The sequence below is a fragment of the Rhinolophus ferrumequinum genome, chromosome 23, assembly GCF_004115265.2.
Source record: "Rhinolophus ferrumequinum isolate MPI-CBG mRhiFer1 chromosome 23, mRhiFer1_v1.p, whole genome shotgun sequence".
NCBI classification, from domain to species: domain Eukaryota; kingdom Metazoa; phylum Chordata; class Mammalia; order Chiroptera; family Rhinolophidae; genus Rhinolophus; species Rhinolophus ferrumequinum.
The window spans coordinates 42,054,951-42,076,225 of record NC_046306.1 but is presented as its reverse complement, the minus strand read 5'-3'; the positions used below and the strand labels follow the sequence as shown (position 1 = coordinate 42,076,225).

General features: G+C 38.6%; 1 pseudogene; it reads left to right on the top strand.

The window, feature by feature from the left end:
• The first annotated feature begins 19,292 nt into the window (after window positions 1–19,292).
• LOC117016220 (bifunctional methylenetetrahydrofolate dehydrogenase/cyclohydrolase, mitochondrial-like) lies at window positions 19,293–20,343 on the top strand (annotated as a pseudogene).
• Window positions 20,344–21,275: the final 932 nt, after the last annotated feature.

The window sequence follows — 21,275 nt, the reverse complement described above, 5'->3', positions numbered from 1 at the left end:
GCTTTTAATTTAAGAAAATATGTTGAAAAAGGTAAAGATCTGGGACATTTAGGATGTGGGTGAAAGGGAGGACTACAGAGAGAAGATGAATTTGTTTCAGGACCTGCTGAGTTTGAGGTACCCATAGGGCATCTGGGTGCACTTGTTGTCAATAATGGTGAAGAACACTAAAAATCCATGTGGGGTTTTGGAGAGGTGGGGCTAGCCATTTGAGAGTTGTCAAATAAGCTTACAAATGACAGGTAAAGAGACAGAAGAGGATGAAGTACTTCATCAAGTATGTGGAGAAAGAAGGAAAACCTAAGAGTCTCCTGTCTAGTGTCCTGTGGGCCCCTTTAAACCTCTGCTCCCAGTCATTAAAGTTCTGCTCCTCTTTATCCATCCCCCTACTGATCAGCACACAATTCTTCGCTCCCATCTCTACCTTGCCTCTGCAGAAGCTGGCTTTGGGACTCAGTTCTTCTAACTGCTTTTGGCTGGCTCCTTCTGCAGACAGGCCCACCTAGTAATTATCTAATCATCTGCTCAGCACAAGAGACCTTACTCCTCAGGTTGACCCCACCAAGACAGCCCTGGCAGGACCAGAGATCAAGGCCACTGTCTTGATTTGAATTCCCCCAAAGCAGATCTTGAGACAAGGATTCACATACGTAGATTACTTGGTAGGTGATCAGGGAAGTAGGAAAGTGAGTCAGGGAGAGGAAGGCAACCAGTAAAGGATTGTGTAAATGAAAAAGTTCCTTCTGTAGTCAATCCCACTGGGGAGCCATGGGAGACTATATAGAAAGCACCGCATTGTTGTGTATTTCCCCACCAGTTCTCGTTCATCACTGTGCAAAGGCTACTTCCTGATGCATTAATCCCTCAGAATTTACAGCTTGCATGTGTCCAGGCCTACATGCTCCTAAGTCCAGGCAAAGCTCAGGAAGAATCTGTTTTCAGTAAGAAGACATCAGTGCTACACCCAACAGCATCCGCTGCAGCCACTGATAAGTGAAGTAGTCTGTTCAACTGAAGGTAGAATCTTTGGGAAGGGAGAATTTTCTCTCCTGGAAAACTGGCCAATACCATCCCAAAGGAGAAATCTGAGTCAAATGTGCTTATTTCATGTAGTTAGCAGTATGCTTTAATGATCCTGAAAGTTCAGCAGTCACCACCGACACCAAATTTCTCTTGGCGCTCTCCCTCATTTTCTATACACAGGTCAAAGAACTCTCAGACTCAAATGAAATCATTATTGACCAAAATTGTTTCAAATGTCAAATACACATCCCAAAAATGAAAACCAATCAAACTAAAGATTAGAGAAAGTACGTGTATGTCGGACTTACCCTATAAATTACTTTTAGCCTTGATTAAATTCCTTTCTCTCTAACAAGTTTCCAGACTATCAATTATTATAATGGACAGGACTGCTGGACTTCTAAAGGAGGCTTAGTAATTGCATTCAAATGTATTCTTTCAAAGCATGCTCAGGACCTGGCATTTGAATGCCAGCCTGGAGTATCAAAAGACATGAGGAAGACTGAACACAAAGAAATGGTTAGCAAGCTGGTCAACCAGCAAGCCTGATCCATCACAGGGTATGCTTAATATTCAAATACAAAACCTGGGTAAACTTAATTTCCATGGAAGTGATGTTTACCCAATTGAACACTGCACTCCTCTGAATTCTGGGAAATGTAGAATTTTGTAACCCATGTATCTTAAGCACCTTCGGGATACCATTTTCTTTAGTGGAATAAATGGGCATACAAAATGTTTGCATCCACTGACCTTAAAGGGAACAAGAAGAAAAGTATCTTTGTTGATTTTTTTCCAACTCACAAATTTAAGTCAAAATAATCTAATATTGCCTTTTCCCAATATTAACAGGGTACTGAAGTTTTGGGCTTGGCTTCTGGCATTTACCGCTTTCAGAAAGTTTGTCTCCAGAGTAATATTTTTACAAAGATGGATTCTCCATAAAAAATAAATTCTGGGCATGAGTTTTCCCTAAGGCCAAAAAAAAAAAATTATTCATAGAACTAGCCCTAAGAAAAAATGAGCTGCCTCACCTATGAAAGGGTAATACCTGTTGTAAAGATTAAATGCGTTAACAGCACCGAGCCCAAGGCCTGACATAGGACAGGAGTTGAATAAGTTTTATTCATTTCTCCCAGGTCCCTTAAGGGGTTGTATGACCAAGTGTAAGGAACATCTCTCTGAGTCTAATGACTTCTATATCAGTCAGGTTTCACTCAGGGATCTTGAGTCCCATGAGTGACATGGAATAAGGGATTTATTTATTACAGGGACTGGATCTTGTGCAATGTGGGAGCTTGTGGGAAAGTCTAGAAGGGCCATTGCTTCTGTATCTGGTGGTGGGCCTGAAGTCACTGAGGTTAGCAAGGTGGGATATCTGGAAGAAAAGCTGGACACGAAGAAGGAACCCACAGGACACACTGGAGCCCACATCTCTTCTCATAATTTTCAACTTGATGACAGAGGTGACTTTTAGAAGAAACTGTCACCTTCACCACAAAGGTGAGGTGCAAATTCTGCACCCACACAGCCCAGAATTTGGAGAAGTTGAAAGAGGAGATGGTGGGAGCTAGAGGAGTCGGTACAAACTAGGAGAGCCTGCACAACTGTGCATCACACAAAGGTTGCTTCTTCTGTCTGCCTTTAGGTCTCACACAACCAAAAACTAGAACAATGCATGGCAGGGAGTTCTAGGAAACATAGTTCCATGCAAGCTACACAGAGAGAGGAGCAAGCCATCATAACTTCCCTGTATAATGAATTGGTGTGCCTGTCCCCTGGAGGGCAGCTGGGGCAATTAAACAAGATAATGCATACTAGTATAACAACCCCCTTCCCCACCATTCCCTGTACAATGTAAGTCTGCACAGAGATTTATAGCATACAAGTATCCCTTTCTTAACGACTGTAATTTATTCTTGAAAAATCTGTCCATAAGTGAAAAGCCATTAGCTCTTAAATTTTTTCTTTAGTATTAATTAAGGGTAAGGGGAGTATAATGCATTCCATTTCAATCCAAGTTAAAAAAATTTACAAGTAGAAAAATATGCCACTTGAAAAACAAAGCAACTTTATGTTAGTAATAAGCAACAATGTAAAAATAACAAATTGTTTACACATAAAATGTAAAGTACAAATTTATTACTTTTATTCTCTTTCCTTTTTCTGCACATTTTCTTCACTAATTTCTTAACTTTGGGGTAGGTAATGGTGATCTTGCACACAAACTGAAGATAAATGCACAGTACAGAAAAACAGGGCAAAATGTAGGCTGAACATGGAAGTACTTCAACATGTATAGGAATGGCATACATGTACAAGAGAACCGACACTAGTTGAAGTTGCTGCCACTTCATCCCTCATTTGGCCTCAATGCACGTGGCAAAACTTTGTGGGTTCACTAAATAGGGCAAACAGTTCAAGTGTATCCCATTGATGTTCTTTGGCTAATGACTATGGAATTGAGTAAATTGATGTGTGTGCCTTTGCCTGAAACTGTAGTGTCAAAACCTTACTGCTTACAGTATATTTATTTAGCGCATTTTGGGGTAAGAAGCTTATTATTATTTTTAAAAATTAAATTGAAAGTAGGGGAAAGCCTGGAAAGTGGTATAATTTTTCAAGAACTGTTATGGTGAAAAGTTGATATCTGTGCATTCATTATGTGAGGGAAATCTACATAAAATCCTTCACCTGCATTATTCATTCAATTCTCAAAACAACTGTTAATGTGAAATTTTCATTTAAAAAGTTAAATAAAGTATAATAAGTGCCTCAAATACTATTGGATTGCTAGAAATGTTTTCTGTATTCAGAAATCTAACTAGCAGTCAAGAGACCTTAGGGAATGTGCAGACCCTGAGAGTTGCCTCCTCAATATCAATTCTCCCCTTTTCCTTATTAAGAAATAGCTAATTTTGTTTGGTAGAACAATGTGCTTAGTTAAAAATACTCAGCCTTCTAGACTCTGTTGCAGGGAGGGATTCCCGTGTGAGCTAGTTCTGTCCTATTTGACATAAACAGAAATATGCCAATTGGAGCTTCCAGGGAAATATTGTTTTCCAGATAATTAGGTTCAGGTTCAGTTGGATTTTTACCATTGCTGCTACCTCCTCTCAGCACCTGGAATGCAGTCACAATACCTGAAGATGCAGGGTCCATCCTGTGACATTGAGGGCAAAAGTCCCCAATTTATGATGCAGAATGTAAAGAAAGAGGGAACCTGGGATGTTTATAATACCAAGGAGCCCTATGCTGGCCCTGAACCACCCACCTCTGGCCTTCCTATTCCTTAAGAAAAAAGAGCTGCTGTTATTTAAGTTTTGTGCCTATACAGCTAAATGAATTTCCTAACTCTTACAGGAAACAAATTATTTGAGTTTGCAGTTTGTATTACCAGAGTTCCACATATTACAAACAGGGTTTACTATTTTAAAAAGTAAGCTGGCTTTGTAATGATCTGAAAATAAAAAATGACCTAATTTACCCAAAAATATCAATTTTTTAAAATATGCTTAAAATAAGAAAGATCTTAAATCTGAACTAACAATTATTTCATTGTCATTGCCCAAAAAGAAATGTTTTGAAAATATTCCTTCTGACTTGAGTGAAAATTTCATTTCAGGTTAATAATAAAATATAATGACCCCAAGATCAATTGGGTCATGGTTATGGGGATTTCATTTATTGATCCATGTACCTAGAATCTTCAAAATAAAAAGTTTTTAATGTAAGATGGATATACAACAGTGACATTAAAATAGGGATTAAAAATTAAGAAAACATTTGAAAGAGAAAGAATGATTAAATTGAAAACTAACTCAAGAATAGTGAGTATGCTCAAACATGACATTTTGCTCTGAGCTTGTAAATGAAAGCAAAGAAACAAACATTGAGTTGCAGTGCTCTTTTTAGCTGACAGAAGGAAATGTCCCAGTTTGTCAAAAAAGACAATCTATTTACCAACAAAAACACAACTCTGAGAGGGATCTATGTAATAGGTTTCATTGATATAACAGTAACTTGCATTTATATATCACTCTGCAACTTGCAAAACATTTTTATTTTATTCTATTAATTTTTTTTATTATTTGAGTTTGCAGTTTTTTTAACCCAATAAAGTAGGCAAAACAGGTATCAAAATTGTCCTCATTTTACAAATTAAGAAACTGAGGCTGTAAGTCTAGTACTATTAACATTGCTCCATTAGAGAGTTAAGAAACTGGGGTTTGACGGGGTAAAAAAATGGGCACTTGAGGGGAAAGCAGTGTCAGTGCAATGAAGAAATTGTGGGGTACAAGAGGAGGGCTGTAGAAAGGATAAAATGCTCATTTGAATGTAGGTTAAGCTGGAGTTTCCTAGCAGACACCAAGGAAGCAGTTTCATGCATGAGGCTGGTGTTCAGGGGAAATACTAAGGCTGGAGAAATTAATTACGGATCATAGAGCAATAATGGTATTTAAAGCCATGACTTTGCTGATGTCATCTAGGGAGAAAGTACAGATGAATACCAAGGACAGAGTTCCAAAAATTGCCAAAATGTAATGACCTGACAGCAGAGGAGAAGCCCTCAAAGGAAGCAGAGGAGAGGCCAGGACACAGAAGGTAAACCAGACGAGGATCATGATGGCACTTTAAGAAAGAGAAGGTGATTTACAAAGTCAAAACTGCTGAGAGGTCAGGTAAGATGTAGACATTGGCTTTGCCAAGACCAGGCCACCAGTGGCCTTGACAAGAGACAGCAGAGTGGTGGGGATGACACAACCAGACTTGAGGACGTAGAGGAGAGACAGAGGCCAGGAACAGAGAAAGCCCTCATGAATATCTCTCTGGGCTTCTTATTACAAACAGGAGCAGGAAAAAATGGAGGATAGCTAATTGTTGACATTGAGTCAAGGAATAAGTAGGAAAAATTCAGGGCAGAGCTTTTTGGAGAAATATCCCCCCTGTGTGAGGAAGATACCAACCCTTCAGGCACCCAAACTAACCGACGCAAACTCCAAAAGAGCACAAAGGAGGAAGAAAGTTACCAGCTTTTTTTTCTGAGAGCCTGAGGTCATGTCTCTGTGTTTTTGTAAATTTGTTATATAACAGGATTTCTTTTACAAGCCAAGGCAATGAGAATTTCCAAAGATATTTCTCCTATCTGTCCAAAATGAAAATAAATGATATCTTACAACTCAATAAATTCCTACAGTGTCCTTCTTTGATTTTTCTGTGCTTAAGACCACCTTTTTTTACCTCCAAATGATGCCTCCTGGTCCCCACCTTCCTCATCAGATAAGCCACATCTTCCCAGTTCTCAGAATAACTTGAGAAAACCATGGGCATAGCTCTGCGTCTCTAGGCCCAGAGGACTACAGGGGAAGGCAGGAGGTGATGGGAAAGAAGGGGCGACATTTAAACATTGTGTCATGTCCCTGGTGCAAAACTAGTTCTCTCCAATTCCATACCCATTTCTCATTGCACCTCACTAGTGAGATTTCCCAGCACAGTTAACAGGTAACTTTATCTCCAAAAGAGCTAAAATTCTTGGTGCCATGTAGGTCAAAGATGAACAGATGGAAACCCTAAACCCCAAACCATGTAAAGACATAATGCACAGATGTCCCCATGTAGACAATGTATTCTCTGAGAGAGCTATTCCTTGCCCAGGGAAGGGGTGTGGCCAGGTTTCCGGGGTCCATTGGACCAGTGGAAAACTATCTGAGGAGATGAGCATCTCCTCCCAAAATATAAAATTGCTATACAGTTTTATTTTTATTGTTTATTTATAAATTTGTGCTTTGAACTATAAATAATATTGAATTATGTATAACGATTTTATAAATATATTAATATATATAATAAATATGCAGCTTAACAAATTGAATGCTCCCATGGAACTGGCCAGTGGATCAAGAGTAAGAATCTTCCAATTTCATTTCCAAGGAGTTATAGACTATCTGAGATCAAGAATTCTGAGGACAGGGCAGCCAGTTGGCTCGGTTGATAGGAGCATTGTGCTTGTGGTGCTAGGATCGCCTGTTGGATTCCCACATGGGCCAGTGAACTGTGCTCTCCACAGCTAGATTGAAAACAATGACTTGACTTGGTGCTGATGGGTCCTGGGAAAACACACTGTTCCCCAATATTCCCCAATAAAAGTTAAAAAAAAAAAAAAGAACTCTAAGGAGACAAAAATTAGGCAATGATTACATTTTGTTCTTCAGAAATATTTATGCTGTTCTTATTTTCATCAAATATAAATTTAATCACGTGTTCTCAAATTATTCTGGATAGTTTTACATGAGCTTGGTGCAAAAGAACTGTGGTAAGTCAAAATCAGTTTATGAAGAGTCGTAAATCATAATAAAATCCCCATATTCAGATAGATAGGTATATGATGAAGGACAGTAAAAGGTTAAAGGCAGAATCTAGGTGGTGGGCATAACAGAGTTTACCACAGAAATCTTTTATCTTTGCTACATACTTGATAATTTTTATAATAAAATTCCTCATTGTTCATTGTGGTAATATTTTGAGTTTTAGCCACTCCCTTAGAAAAAGATACAATTGAATTAAAGTTTTTCTGGTTTTTTTGTGTTTTTTTTTGCATTGGTAACTATGAATCTTATTATGTGGACATCTAATGTGGCATGCGTTTGTACAAAACTCTGAGGCAGTGGTCCACAGATAAGTTATGAATAAAATGACATAAGTTTTTCTCTCATTTTATTACAATGAACAGTAACAGTACAGAAAAGTCACATGACCTTGGTCAGGAATGAGACCTCCTGTAATGTCCCAAGGTAGCCGTTACTGATCTCACTTCATAGAATCTAACCTTTTCTCAACTTGTGCTGTTTATATAGCCAAGCTTCCATCAATAAAGCTTGTGACTTTAACAAACATTATCTTTCCATATACCAGGAACTATCGGACATTTATTTTACATGGGAAAAATTATTTGGAATAATAAAGCAGGAACTTTCCCTGAAGTTGCAATTTATACTGTATGCCTTCTTTTTTTTTTAATTAAAGTTTATTGGGGTGACAATGGTAATTAAAGTTACATAAGATTCAAGTGTGCAATTCTGTAACACATCATCTATATATTGCATTATGTGTTCACCACCCAGAATCAGTTCTCCTTCCATCACTCAATTTTGTTTACCCTCATCTACCACCCCCTTCCCCACTTACCCTCTGGTAACCACTAAACTATTGTCTATGTTTATGGGTTTTTGTGTCTCTGTTTGTTTGTCATGTTCCTTTGTTGCTTTCAGTTTCATATCCCACACATCAGTGAATCATATGGTCCTCGAGTTTGTCTGTCTGACTTTTTCGCTTGCTTTTCATGTTTCATCTAGGTTTTTAGAAGTAAAGTATAGTCAATGTGGTTCATTATATTGTGAAGGTGCTGGAATTACACGAACACACCACTTTAATAAAGGCAAGTTCTGTAAGCTTACATTGCTATTTGTAAAGTTATGCCTTCATAGCATTTCAGATAAAAGTTGATTTTAAAAATGATCAACTTGGTTTTAAATATGTAGATTTTATGATAATATGGCATATAAATACTTTTTTAATGTAAGTTACAGTAGTACCTTGGTTTTCGAACATCTCCATTGACGAACATTTCGGTTTACGAATGCCATAAACCCAGAAGTAAATGCTTCAGTTTTCGAACACACCTCGGAAGTCGAATATGTCACGCGACCTCCTCTGAGTGCAAGATCCTGAGGCCTAGCTGTCGGCTGTTTCGAACGTTTCAGAACTCAGTCTTCCAGAACAGATTACGTTCGAAATCCAAGGTACCACTGTATTATCATTAATAACAAAATACAGGGCTTATTGTGTATCTTGTCTAGATCATACCCCTATGCCAACCTTTCACTGTCTCCTCCAAAGAACTTTGTGATGAAGTCTCTACCTCATGCATCAAAGCCTAGAAGACCTAGAAGACCACAGCACACCTAGTACAAGCCAGTCCTTTCCATTTGGGATCATCAAAAGAGCATTTGATGCTTCATTTCACTGATCCTACCAACCAGTGGTCAGAAGGTCACATTCCAGTGGCCAAGGAGCCTTAAACAAAAGATAATGTCACCAGTGGTGGCCAGAGCACCAGCCCTTCCAAGAGCAAATCTAGACATCAGGTGCCCCCGTGGTAAGCACTTTTGGCAACAAAGGAAATCCAAACAAGTGTGTCTAAAGAGAAAGACTCACACAACAGGCAGGAGAAAGAATTCATTTTTACTGTGGTTCTCACCTACACTTCTTTAAAATGTCTAGAACAAATAGACAACCAGGCAAATACATGTATTTGAGGGTTGTTAATTCATGTGCTGGCTCAGAATCAATAATGGTGCAAAAGTTTACACTGCTCTGTGGAAAGCTGAGTCAGAGCATAATGCAGCATCCCAGCATCCTCCCAAAAACTGCCACTCCCTGGGGGTACCCACTTATAATATCAAATGAAAAAATATAAATTTAAAAATAAATTTTATGGAGACATCATAAACATGGCGGCATGAGGTAAGCCTCTTGAAAATGCTCCTGGAATTTACAACAAATTGAAGACTTATAACTCCACAAAGGTCTCCCTGCACAGCAGACAAGCAAGACTAAGAGGCACACTGCACAAATAACCTAAAGGTGGGCAAATTGCGCGAGCAGGGAAGGAGGGAAGAAAGAAGTGCGGAGACGGGGCTGTGATGGTGCAAGACACAGACCTCACTCAGTGCTCCGAGCTCCCTGCATCCTGGAACTGCTGCATCTGAGGGAGAGGGAAGAACTCAAAATGCTAAGGCTCCGATTATGGCCCACAGGGTTAAGGGGACAGCATATAACACAGCTGAACCCAACACTAACGACAGAGACCTGGGAGCAAAGACTGAGGGAAGAAGGCTGAAAACGGTGGTTTAAGCCCTCACTGCCAAGCAGAGAATAGAAGCTTAGACACTGAGATTAGCCACCCCCTCCCTACCCTGGTGATCTCACCCCATCCCCACCTGCCCAGTGCTAGAAGCAGAAAAGTAGCAGTGTCAGATCAAAAGAACACAATATTTGCAGTACTGAGAACTGTGGTCCACAGACACAGATTTGCAGCCCAACTAGTACCAGCAAAGGGGAGGGAGCTGTGGAAGCAGGACCTGCTGTGGAGGTGGTCACCGCCATTGCTCTGGGCCACCTCTCACAAATCACCCTGCCCCAGTACCCACCTATCTGGGCAGATCCCTGCAGGAGTAAACAGAACTGCTGAAACACATAGGCTCCGAATCTGGTGCAGGAAGAGCTTTGCAACTACAAAAGTTCTCTGCATCCTCATACATACGAGGCACCCTATGACCCAGGCAAACTGTTAACAGAGGAGAAGCCCACCTTCCAGGGAATTCCTACATTGTGTGAGAAGCTGGAATAGTGCATAGAAAACATAACACTACAGTTTGAGAGAGAGAAAAAGGCTGCAGTCAGAGAAAAAAATAAAACATTCTACCAACACTGAAAAACAAAAGAAAGACCTCTTCCTATAAACCTGTTGCAGAACCCACTCCTGTAGATGTCTAGGAAGAGAAATTATAAAACATAAATTGCCGTGAATAACCAAGGCAACAAGATAGCTCAGAAAGAAAGTGAAATATCTCCAGAAAATGAACTTAAAGATGTGGAAATATGTGACATAAATGACAGAGAATTCAAGATTGCGGTTCTGAAAAAAATCAATGAGATGCAAGAAAACACAGAAAGGCAGTTTAATGAACTCAGAAACACAATCAACAAATAAAATGAATATTTCACTAAAGAGATTGAAATTGTAAAAAACAACCAAATAGAATTTCTGGAGACTAAGAACTCAATAGAAGAAATGAAGAATGAAATAGCCAGCTTAGGTAGTAGAGTTGACCAGATGAAAGAAAGAATCAGTGACATCAAGGAGAGAAACCTGGAAAACACATGGATGTAAGAAGAAAGAGACTTGAGACTTAAATGTAATGAAAGAACTCTACAAGAACTTTACAACTCCATCAGAAAGAGCAATATAAGAATAATGGGCATACCAGAAGGAGAAGAAAGAGAAGGGAACAGAGGGTATATTCAAACAAATAGTTGATGAGAACGTCCCAAACTTGTGGAAAGAACTAGATCCTCGAATCCAAGAAGCAAATAGAACACCTAATTACCTCAACCACAAGAGGCCTTCTCCAAGGCACATTGTATTGAGGCTGTCAAAAATGAAAGACAAAGAAAGAATACTCAAGGCAGCCAGGGAAAAGAAGGCAGTTACCTACAAAGGAAAGCCCATTAGATTATCATCAGATTTTTCAGCAGAAACTCTACAAGCAAGGAGGGAGTGAAACCAAATATTCAAACTATTGAAAGAGAGACATTATGAGCCAAGAATAATATACCCAGCAAAGCTATCCTTTAGATATGAAGGAGGAGTAAAGAACTTTCCAGACATACAGAAGCTGAGGGAATTTACTAATACACGAACTGCTCTACAAGAAATACTAAAGGAGGCTATTCGACCACCATCAACAGGGACAATTTGTGGCAACCAAAACATAAAAAGGGGGAGAGTAAAGGCCTGAACCGGAATATGGGAATGGAGAAAGTAAGCATGCTGAAGAAAATCGAATACTCTAAATATCAAACTTTCATTTACATAAACTTAATGGTAACCACTCAAAAAAGATCCAGAACTGAAATATATATTGTAATATAAGAAGAAACAGGGGGGAGGGGGAAATCATACAATATCACCATACAGAAATAATAGACAACAACAAAAAGGCAAAGAAACAATAGAGTCACAATCTTACCAGAAAACTAAAGATAGAATGATAGGAAATCTTCACATATCAATAATCACCCTAAATGTAAATGGACTGAACTCACCAATAAAAAGGCACAGAGTAGCAGATTGGATCAAAAAACTAAACCCAACCATATGCTGTCTCCAAGAGAGGCATCTCAGCTACAAAGACAAGCATAGACTCAAAGTGAAAGGGTGGAAATTGACACTCCAAGCAAATGGTACCAAGAGAAAATCAGATGTATCCATACTGATATCTGATGAAACAGACTTCAGGGTGAAAAGGTAACAAGAGACAAAGATGAACATTTCATAATGGTAAAGGGAACTATACAACAAGAAGACATAAGAGTCATCAATATTTATGTCCCCAATCAGGGAGCACCGAAATATACCAAGCAACTACTAACAGAAGAAAAGGGAGAAATTGACCAAAACACAATTATATGAAGGGACCTAAATACATCATTGACAGCTGTGGATGGATCATCCAAACAGAAAATAAATAATGAAATAGCAGCCTTAAATGACTCATTAGATGAAATGAACATAATTGTCATTTATAGAGCATTTCATCCTAAAACATCAGACTATACATTTTTTTCTAGTGTACATGGAACATTCTCAAGGATAGACCATATATTGGACATAAAAGTAGCCTCAGCAAATTTAAGAAGATTGAAATCATACCAAGCATATTCTCTGATCATAAGGCTTTGAAATTGGATATCAACTGCAAAAAGAAAGCAGGAAAAACCACAAACACATGGAGATTAAACACCATACTTTTAAAGAATGACCGGATCAAAGAAGAAATTAGAGGACAGATCAAAAGATACATAGAAACAAATGAGAATGAAAACATCCTACCAAAATTTGGGGGATACAGCAAAAGCAGTTTTAAGAGGGAAATTTATATCATTACAGGCCTATCTCAAGAAACAAGAAAACCCCAAATACCTCCAGCATTGTTCTTTATTCTTAAGATTGCTTTGGCTATTCGGGGTCTTTTGTGGTTCCAAACAATCTGATAATTTTTTTGTTCTATTTCTTTAAAAAATGCCTTTGGGATTTTGATGGAGATTGCATTAAATCTGTATATTGCTTTGGGTAATATGGCCATTTTAACTATGTTGATTCTTCCAATCCATGAGCACGGAATGTTTTCCCATTTCTTTCTGTCTTCTTCAATTTCTTTTAAAACTGTCTTGTACTTTTCAGCATGTAGGTCTTTCACATCCTTGGTTAAGTTTATTCCTAGGTATTTTATTCTTTTTGCTGCAATTGCAAAAGGAATTGTTTTTTGTATTTCTTTTTCTGAGATTTCATTGTTAGTATATAGGAATGCAATGGACTTTTGTACGTTGATTTTGTAGCCGGCCACATTACTGTATTCGTTGATTGTTTCTAATAACTTTTTGGTGGAATCTTTCAGGTTTCCTATATACAGCATCATGTCATCTACAAAGACTGACAATTTAACTTCTTCATTCCCAATTTGGATGCCTTTTATTTCTTTCTCTTGCTTGATTGGTCTGGCTAAGATTTCCAACACTATGTTGAAAAGCAGAGGTGATAAGGGACAGCCCTGTTTTGTTCCTGAATGTAGAGCAAAGGGCTTCAGTCTTTCAATGTTAATTATGAGATTAGCTAAGAGTTTGTCATATATGGCCTTTATTATGTTAAGGTATTTTCCTTCTATACCTATTTTATTAAGTGTTTTAATTATAAATGGATGTTGTATCTTGTCAAATGCTTTTTATGCATTAACTGATATAATCATATGATTTTTGTCCTTTATTTTGTTTATGTGATGTATCACATTGATAGATTTGCGGATGTTGAACCATCCTTGTGTCCCGGGGATGAACCCCACTTGGTCGTGATGAATAATCTTTTTAATGCATTGTTGTATTCAATTTGCTAGAATTTTGTTCAGGATTTTTGTATCTGTATTCATGAGAGATATTGGTCTGTAGTTCTCTTTTTTTGTGTTGTCATTACCAGATTTTGGTATCAGGGTAATGTTGGCCTCATAACATACGTTGGGGAGTACTGCCTCTTCTTCAATTTTTTGGAAGAGTTTGAGCAGGATTGGTATTAGATGCTCTTTGAAGGTTTGGTAGAATTCACTAGTGAAACTATCTGGTCCCGGACTTTTGCTTTTGGGAAGGTTTTGGATGACTTATTCAATTTCGTTACTGGAGATCGGTCTGTTTAGATTTTCCAGTTCTTCATGGTTCAGCCTAGGAAGGCTATATGTTTCTAAGAACTTGTCCATTTCTTCTAGGTTATGGAATTTGGTGGCATATTGTCCTTCATAGTATTCTTGGATGATCCTTTGTATTTCTGTGGCATCCGTGATAACTTCCCCTTTTTCTGATTTTGTTTATTAGTGTCTTCTCTCTTTTTATCTTAGTGAGCCTATCCAAAGGTTTGTCAATTTTGTCAATCTTTAAAAGAACCAGCTCTTTGTCTCATTATTTTTTTCTATTGTCTTTGTTCTCTATTTCATTTAGTTCTGCTCTGATTTTTATTATTTCCTTTCTTCTGCTGACCTTAGGTTTCATTTGTTCTTGTTTTTCTATTCTTTAAGGTGTAACGTGAGGTCATTTATTTGGGATTTTTCTTGTTTCTTGAGATAAGCCTGTAATGATATAAATTTCCCTCTTAAAACTGCTTTTGCTGCATCCCCAAAATTTTGGTAGGATGTATTTTCATTGTCACTTGCTTCTATGTATCTTTTGATCTGTCCTCTAATTTCTTCTTTGATCCGGTCATTCTTTAAAAGTATCTTGTTTAATCTCCATGTATTTGTGTTTTTTCCTCCTTTCTTTTTGCAGTTGATATCCAATTTCAAAGCCTTATGATCAGAGAATATGCTTGGTATGATTTCAATCTTCTTAAATTTGCTGTGGTTAGTTTTATGTCCCAATATATGGTCGGTCCTTGAGAATGTTCCATGTGCACTAGAAAAAAATGTATAGTCTGATGTTTTAGGATGAAGTGCTCTATAAATGTCAATTATGTCCATTTCATCTAATATGTCATTTAGGGCTGCTATTTCATTATTTATATTCTGTTTGGATGATCTATCCATAGCTGTCAATGATGTATTTAGGTCCCCTAGTATAATTGTGTTTTAGTCAATTTCTCCCTTTAGTTCTATTAGTAGTTGCTTGGTATATTTTGGTGCTCCGTGATTGGGAGCATACATATTGATGACTGTTATGTCTTCTTGTTGTATAGTTCCCTTTACCGTTATGAAATGTTCATCTTTGTCTCTTGTTATCTTTTTCACCTTGATGTCTGTTTCATCTGATATCATTATGGCTACACCTGATTTTCTCTGGATATCCTTTGCTTGTAGTGTCAATTTCCACCCTTTCACTTTGAGTCTATGCTTGTCTTTGTAGCTGAGATGTGTCTTTTGGAGACAGCATATGGTTGGGTTTAGTTTTTCGATCCAATCTGCTACTCTGTGACATTTTATTGGTGAGTTCAGTCCATTTACATTTAGGGTGATTATTGATATGTGAGGATTTCCTGTCATTCTATCTTTAGTTTTCTGGTAAGATTGTGACTCCATGGTTTCTTTGCCTTTTTGTTGTTGTCTATTATTTCTGTGTGGTGGTATTCTATGATGTTTCCCTCTGTTTCTTCTTTTATTACAGTACATATTTTAGTTCTGGATTTTTTTTGAGTGGTTACCATTAAGTTTATGTAAAAGAAAGTTTGATATTTAGAGTATTCGATTTTCTTCAGCATGCTTACTTTCTCCATTCCCATATTCCAGTTCAGGCCTTTACTCTCCCCCTTTTTATGTTTTGGTTGCCACAAATTGTCCCTGTTGATGGTGGTCGAATAGCCTCCTTTAGTGTTTCTTGTAGTGCAGGTCGTGTATTAGTGTGGGAGGCCGATTGCAAGGAAGCTTGCAAGCATATCATGCTCCCTCTCTGGAGGAACGATGGGTCAAGGACAGGGGAGTACAAGATGTTCTTATGTGTGTCGGCAGAACAGGATGTGCTGATAGGTATGTCTAATTTGTTGCAAAAAGTGATTTTCATGGAATTTGCTTTGCGCGCAACCTTGAGATTACTGGTATATAAGGCATGAGCACAATAAACTCGGGGCTGGTGACGCTTTGGAGCACCAGTCCTCCCGCACACATTTGTGTTTCTCATTCATCCTCACCCCCCATTCAGGGACCGCGTTCGATTCTGTGACGGCTGGCCCGTCATATATTAGAAAATTCCCTCAGCTTCTGTATGTATGGAAAGGTATTTATTCCTCCTTCATATCTAAACGATATCTTTGCTGTGTATATTATTTTTGTCTCATAATTTCTCTCTTTCAATAGTTTGAATATTTGTTTCCACTCCCTCCTGGCTTGTAAAGTTTCTGCTGAGAAATCTGATGATAATCTAATGGGCTTTCTTTTGTAGGTTACCATCTTCTTTTCCCTGGCTGCCTTAAGGATTCTTTCTTTGTCGTTGATTTTTGACAGTTTCAATATAATGTGCCTTGGAGAAGGCCTCTTGTGGTTGAGGTAATTAGGTATTCTATTTGCTTCTTTGATTTGAGGATCCAGTTCTTTCCAGAAGTTTGGGAAGTTCTCATCAACTGTTTGTTTGAATATACTCTCTGTTCCCTTCTCTCTTTCTTCCCCTTCTGGTATGTCCATTATTCTTATATTGCTCTTTCTGATGGAGTTGGAAAGTTCTTGTAGAGTTCTTTCATTTCTTTTAAGTCTCAAGTCTCTTTCTTCTTTCATCCGTGTCTTTTCCAGGTTTTTATCTTTGATGTCATTGATTCTTTCCTCCATCTGGTCAACTCTACTTCCTAAGCTGGCTATTTCATTCTTCATTTCTTCTATTGAGTTCTTAATCTCCAGAAATTCTATTTGGTTGTTTTTTACAATTTCAATCTCTTTGGTAAAATGCTCATGTTGTTCTTTGATTGTGTTTCTGAGTTCATTAAACTGTCTTTCTGTATTTTCTTGCATCTCGTTGATTTTTTTCAGTACTGCAATCTTGAATTCTCTGTCACTTAAGTCACATATTTCCGTATCTTTAACTTCATTTTCTAGAGACTTTTCACTTTCTTTCTGAACTGTCTTGTTGCCTTGGTTATTCATGGCAATTACTGATTTATTATTTCACTGCCTAGACATCTACAGGAGTGGGTTCTACAACAGGTTGATAGGAAGAGGTCTTTCTTTTGTTTTCCAGTACGTGTTAGTAGAATGTTTTATTTTCTCTCTGTCTGCAGCCCTTTTTTCTTTCTCACACTGTAGTGTTATGTTTTCTCTGCACTACTCCAGCTTCTCAAACAGTGGGGGGATTCCCTGGAAGGCAGGCTTCTCCTCTGTTAACAGTTCACCTAGGTCATAAAGCGTCGCATCTGTGTGGGGATGCTGAGAACTTTTGAAGTTCCAAAGCTCTTCCTGCCCCAGATTCAGAGCCCGTGTGCTGCAGCAGTTCTGTTTACTCCTTCAGGGATCCATCCAGATAGGTGGGGACAGGGGCAGGGTGATTTGTGAGAGGTGGCCCAGAGCAATGGCGGTGACCACCTCCACAGCAAGTCCTGCTTCCACAGCTCCCTCCCCTTTGCTGGTACTAGTTGGGCTGCAAATCTGTGTCTGTGGACCACAGTTTTCAGAACTGCAAATATTGTGTTCTTTTGATCTGACACTGCTACTGTTCTGCTTCTAGCACTGGGCAGGTGGGGGCAGGGCGAGCTCTGGGAGGGTAGGGAGGGAACGGCTAGTCTCAGTGCCTAAGGCTTCTGTTCTCTGTGTCAGTGAGGGCTTAAACCGCCATTTTCAGGCTTCTTCCCTCAGTGTTTGCTCCGAGGTCTCTGCCATGAGCATTGGGTTCAGCCATGTTATATGCTGTCCCCTCAGCACTGTGGGCCATAAGCGGAGCCCTAGCAGTCCGAGTTCTTCCCTCTCCTGCAGCGGCAGTAATTCTGGGATGCAGCGAGCTCAGGGCACTGAGCAAGGTCTGCATCCTGTGCCCACCTGGGTCCGTCTCTGCACTTCTCCCTTCCCTCCTCCCCTGTGTATGCAATGTTCCCACCTTTAGGTGAATTCAGTAATGAACCTCTTCGTCTTTCCTGTCTGCTGTGCAGGGAGACCTTTGTGGAGTTATAGCTGTTTAATTTGTTGTAAATCCCAGGGGAGATTTCCAGAGGCTCACCTCATGCCACCATTTTGATGACCTAACAAAGCCACTTTTAAAAAACTCAACTCACCTTTACAACAGTGTATGTTAAGCTTGAAAATTACTGTGGTGATAAATGAAACTTGTCTGTTTTACAGAAATGTCAGGATGCAAACTGTATTCTTGTTTGAACAGTGTTAAACAAGAGGCCACTGTGTGTGCCTGACAGTGACAAATGGCTTCCAAAGAAAATAAGGCAGTGTCTGCCCATTTCTGCCATCAGCAAACCTGTTTTACCAGCTGTCAAACCTTTGGCCTCTTTGCTGTCTGTCTCAAGTGATCACAGGAAATGATCGTGAATTGCTTACTGTCTTAAAATTTGCATAGATTCCTCCATTTCAAGTATCCCACATCACCTTAAACTCTTCATGACAAGAAAAAAATGTTACCTGAAATGTAGTTAATAAATAAACGTTAAAGATATTCAAACCAGCGTTTGACAGTTTTTCTCTTTGCTGACCACCACTTTTCACCAGATGTCTATGAAAGTATATTTCATAGACAGATTTCAGATGTTAAGAAAGTATATTTAAGCCTCTGTATCTCAAGGTCACCAGAATAAAAGGAAGAAAAAAAGATGCTTATCTCACAAGTGAGAAGATCTATACTTAGGTCAAATTCTGTGACTATTTACTGCAAAGGGTGGTCCAAATTCGCTGAGTTAGTTATATCTGGAAAACGATGAAAGAATCTAGAAAGCATTTTTTTTAATACTGTGCAAGGATATATGGAAAAGTGTAGGTAATAAAGTTTACCAAAGTGTTGTTTAAGAATATGACTGTCCCATCAACAAGAGAATGGATAAATTGTGGTTTATTTTTACATTATAATACTACACAGCAATAGAAAAGAATAATCTACTGTTACCCATAAAACATGGATGAACATCACAGACATAATATTGAGCAAAAAAAAAGCCAGACACAAGAGTGGTAGCAGTGTAATTTCATTTATATGAAGTTGAAGAATAGGCAAGCTAACATATGGTGATGGAAGTCAGGGTGGTGGTTAATTCTGGGTGTAGATGGAGATAAACTGGGAAGATGAATGAGTGAACCTTATGGGTTGTTAATCTTGGTGGTGGTTACATGAATGTACACGTTTTTAAATTTTTATCAAGCTGTACACTTCAGATTAGTGTACTAGTACTACATTTTACTGTATCTATGCTAATCTTCAATTTTTTAAATATTTAAAATAAAGAAATAAGAGCTCTCCCAGCACGAACACTTGTGTGGGTCATGGCTGCTGCTCGCCTGGTGTCCACATTCACAACCAAGCTGCTCTGGCCCGCATAAAACTGCCACGACCACCATCGTCTCTTTTACCTCTCAGAAATTTGAAATGAAACTGTTTTCATTTCTGGAAGGAAACTTGCCCAGCAGATCAAGCAGGAAGTGTGGAAGAAGGTGGAAGAGTGGGTGGCATCAGACAACAAACAGCCAGACCTGAGCATGGTTCTGGTTGGTGAGAATCCTGCAAATCATTCCTATGTCCTCAACAAAACCAGTGCAGCTGCAGATGTGGGAATCAACAGTGAGACAATTGTGAAACTAGCTTTAATTGCAGATGAAGAACTGTTGAATTTTATCAATAAACTACATAGTGATGACAATATAGATGGCCTCCTTGTTCACCTGCCTCTTCCAGAGCATACTGATGAGAAAGATCTGTGATACTGTTTCTCCAGGCAAGGATGTTGATGGCTTTCATGTAATTAATGTAGAGCGAATGTGTTTGGACCCGTATTCCATATTACTGGCTACTCCATGGGGTATGTGGGAAATAATTAAGCGACCTGGCATTCTAATCCTATGGAAGAATGTGGTTGTATCTGAAAGGACAAAAAAGTTAGAATGCCCATTGCAATGTTACTACACACAAATGGGGTGCAGGAATGTCCTGGAGGTGATGCCACTGTTAACATATCTCCTCAATACACTTCCAAAGAGCAGTTGAAGAAACATACAATTCTTGCAGATCTTGTGGCCTCCTCTGCAAGCATTCCAAATCTGATCACAGCAGATATGATCAAGGAAGGAGCAGTAGTCATTGATGTGGGAATAAATAGAATGCAAGATCCTATCACTGCTAAACCCAAGTTGGTTGGAGATGTGGATTTTGAAGGAGTCAGAAAGAAATCTGGTTACATCACTCCAGTCCCTGGAGGTATTTGTCCCATGACAGTGGCAATGCTAATTAAGAGTGCCATTATCACTGTGGAAAAAGGTGCTGGGGCTTGAAGAGTGGGAAATACTGAAGTCTAAGGAGCTTGGAATGGCAACTAATTAACTGTTGTGTCTTCTGTGTTGTGAACAGTAATCCATGCCAGTTCAAGAGGAAAGCAGGCCAATAGAAATCCAATGTTTTTTATTTATTCTACTGAAATGCTTTTAAATGATGCTTTGCATTTATTGAAAGCTTAAATGGGTGGGTGTTTGGGCACATAGCTCTGCAGCTCCTCACCATGGAACATGCCAGTATCATACTGGATCATGTGATCTAGCCATAAGAGAAGCCATTATCCTCATGTTCAACATGGGGGACAGTGTCACATTGAAAATGGCTACTTAACTTTGCCAGACCAATTCAGTTACAATTTGCCTTTTCTAGGATTTCATTTCCCAAGTGTTATTCCAATAAGAGTTGATACTCTAAGTTCCAAACTTTCTGAGTTCAACTGGTCAAACCAAAGGGAAAATGTTGCTAGAGAAAATTAGGGAAAAGGTAAAAAGGAAGAAATGATTGAGTAGAAAAAAATTTACCCTAATTTTATACTTATTGACTGATAACCAGAAGAAACACTACATGTGATTAGTATCCTGAGTTGTCATTTTATGGTTTAGTCTTTGGAAAAATGTCTAGAGTTTTCCATGTGTTATTAGTCCTTGTCTTATGTGTGTTACCATTCATGAAGTCTCTCCATTTTAGTTTTCTAGGATTGAAAGGCTTATTTGGTAAATAATTTGTGTGTATTGTCATATTTGGTTTTTCCTGTATCCATAAACATTGTTAAATTTTTGTACTGTTGGGAGTGTATATATGGTTTCTTTGGTAGATCTTGAAACCTATTTTTGAAAAAAAGCAAACAAACAAAAAAAAAACTTGGGCTTCATATTCATTAGGGCAGCTTGTATAAGTATGCCACTTATTCCACAAGTGAATTGTCAGCAGCTGCCTGCTTTTCTCTGAAGCACCTGTTGATTTTCCCTGATAGGTTTCTG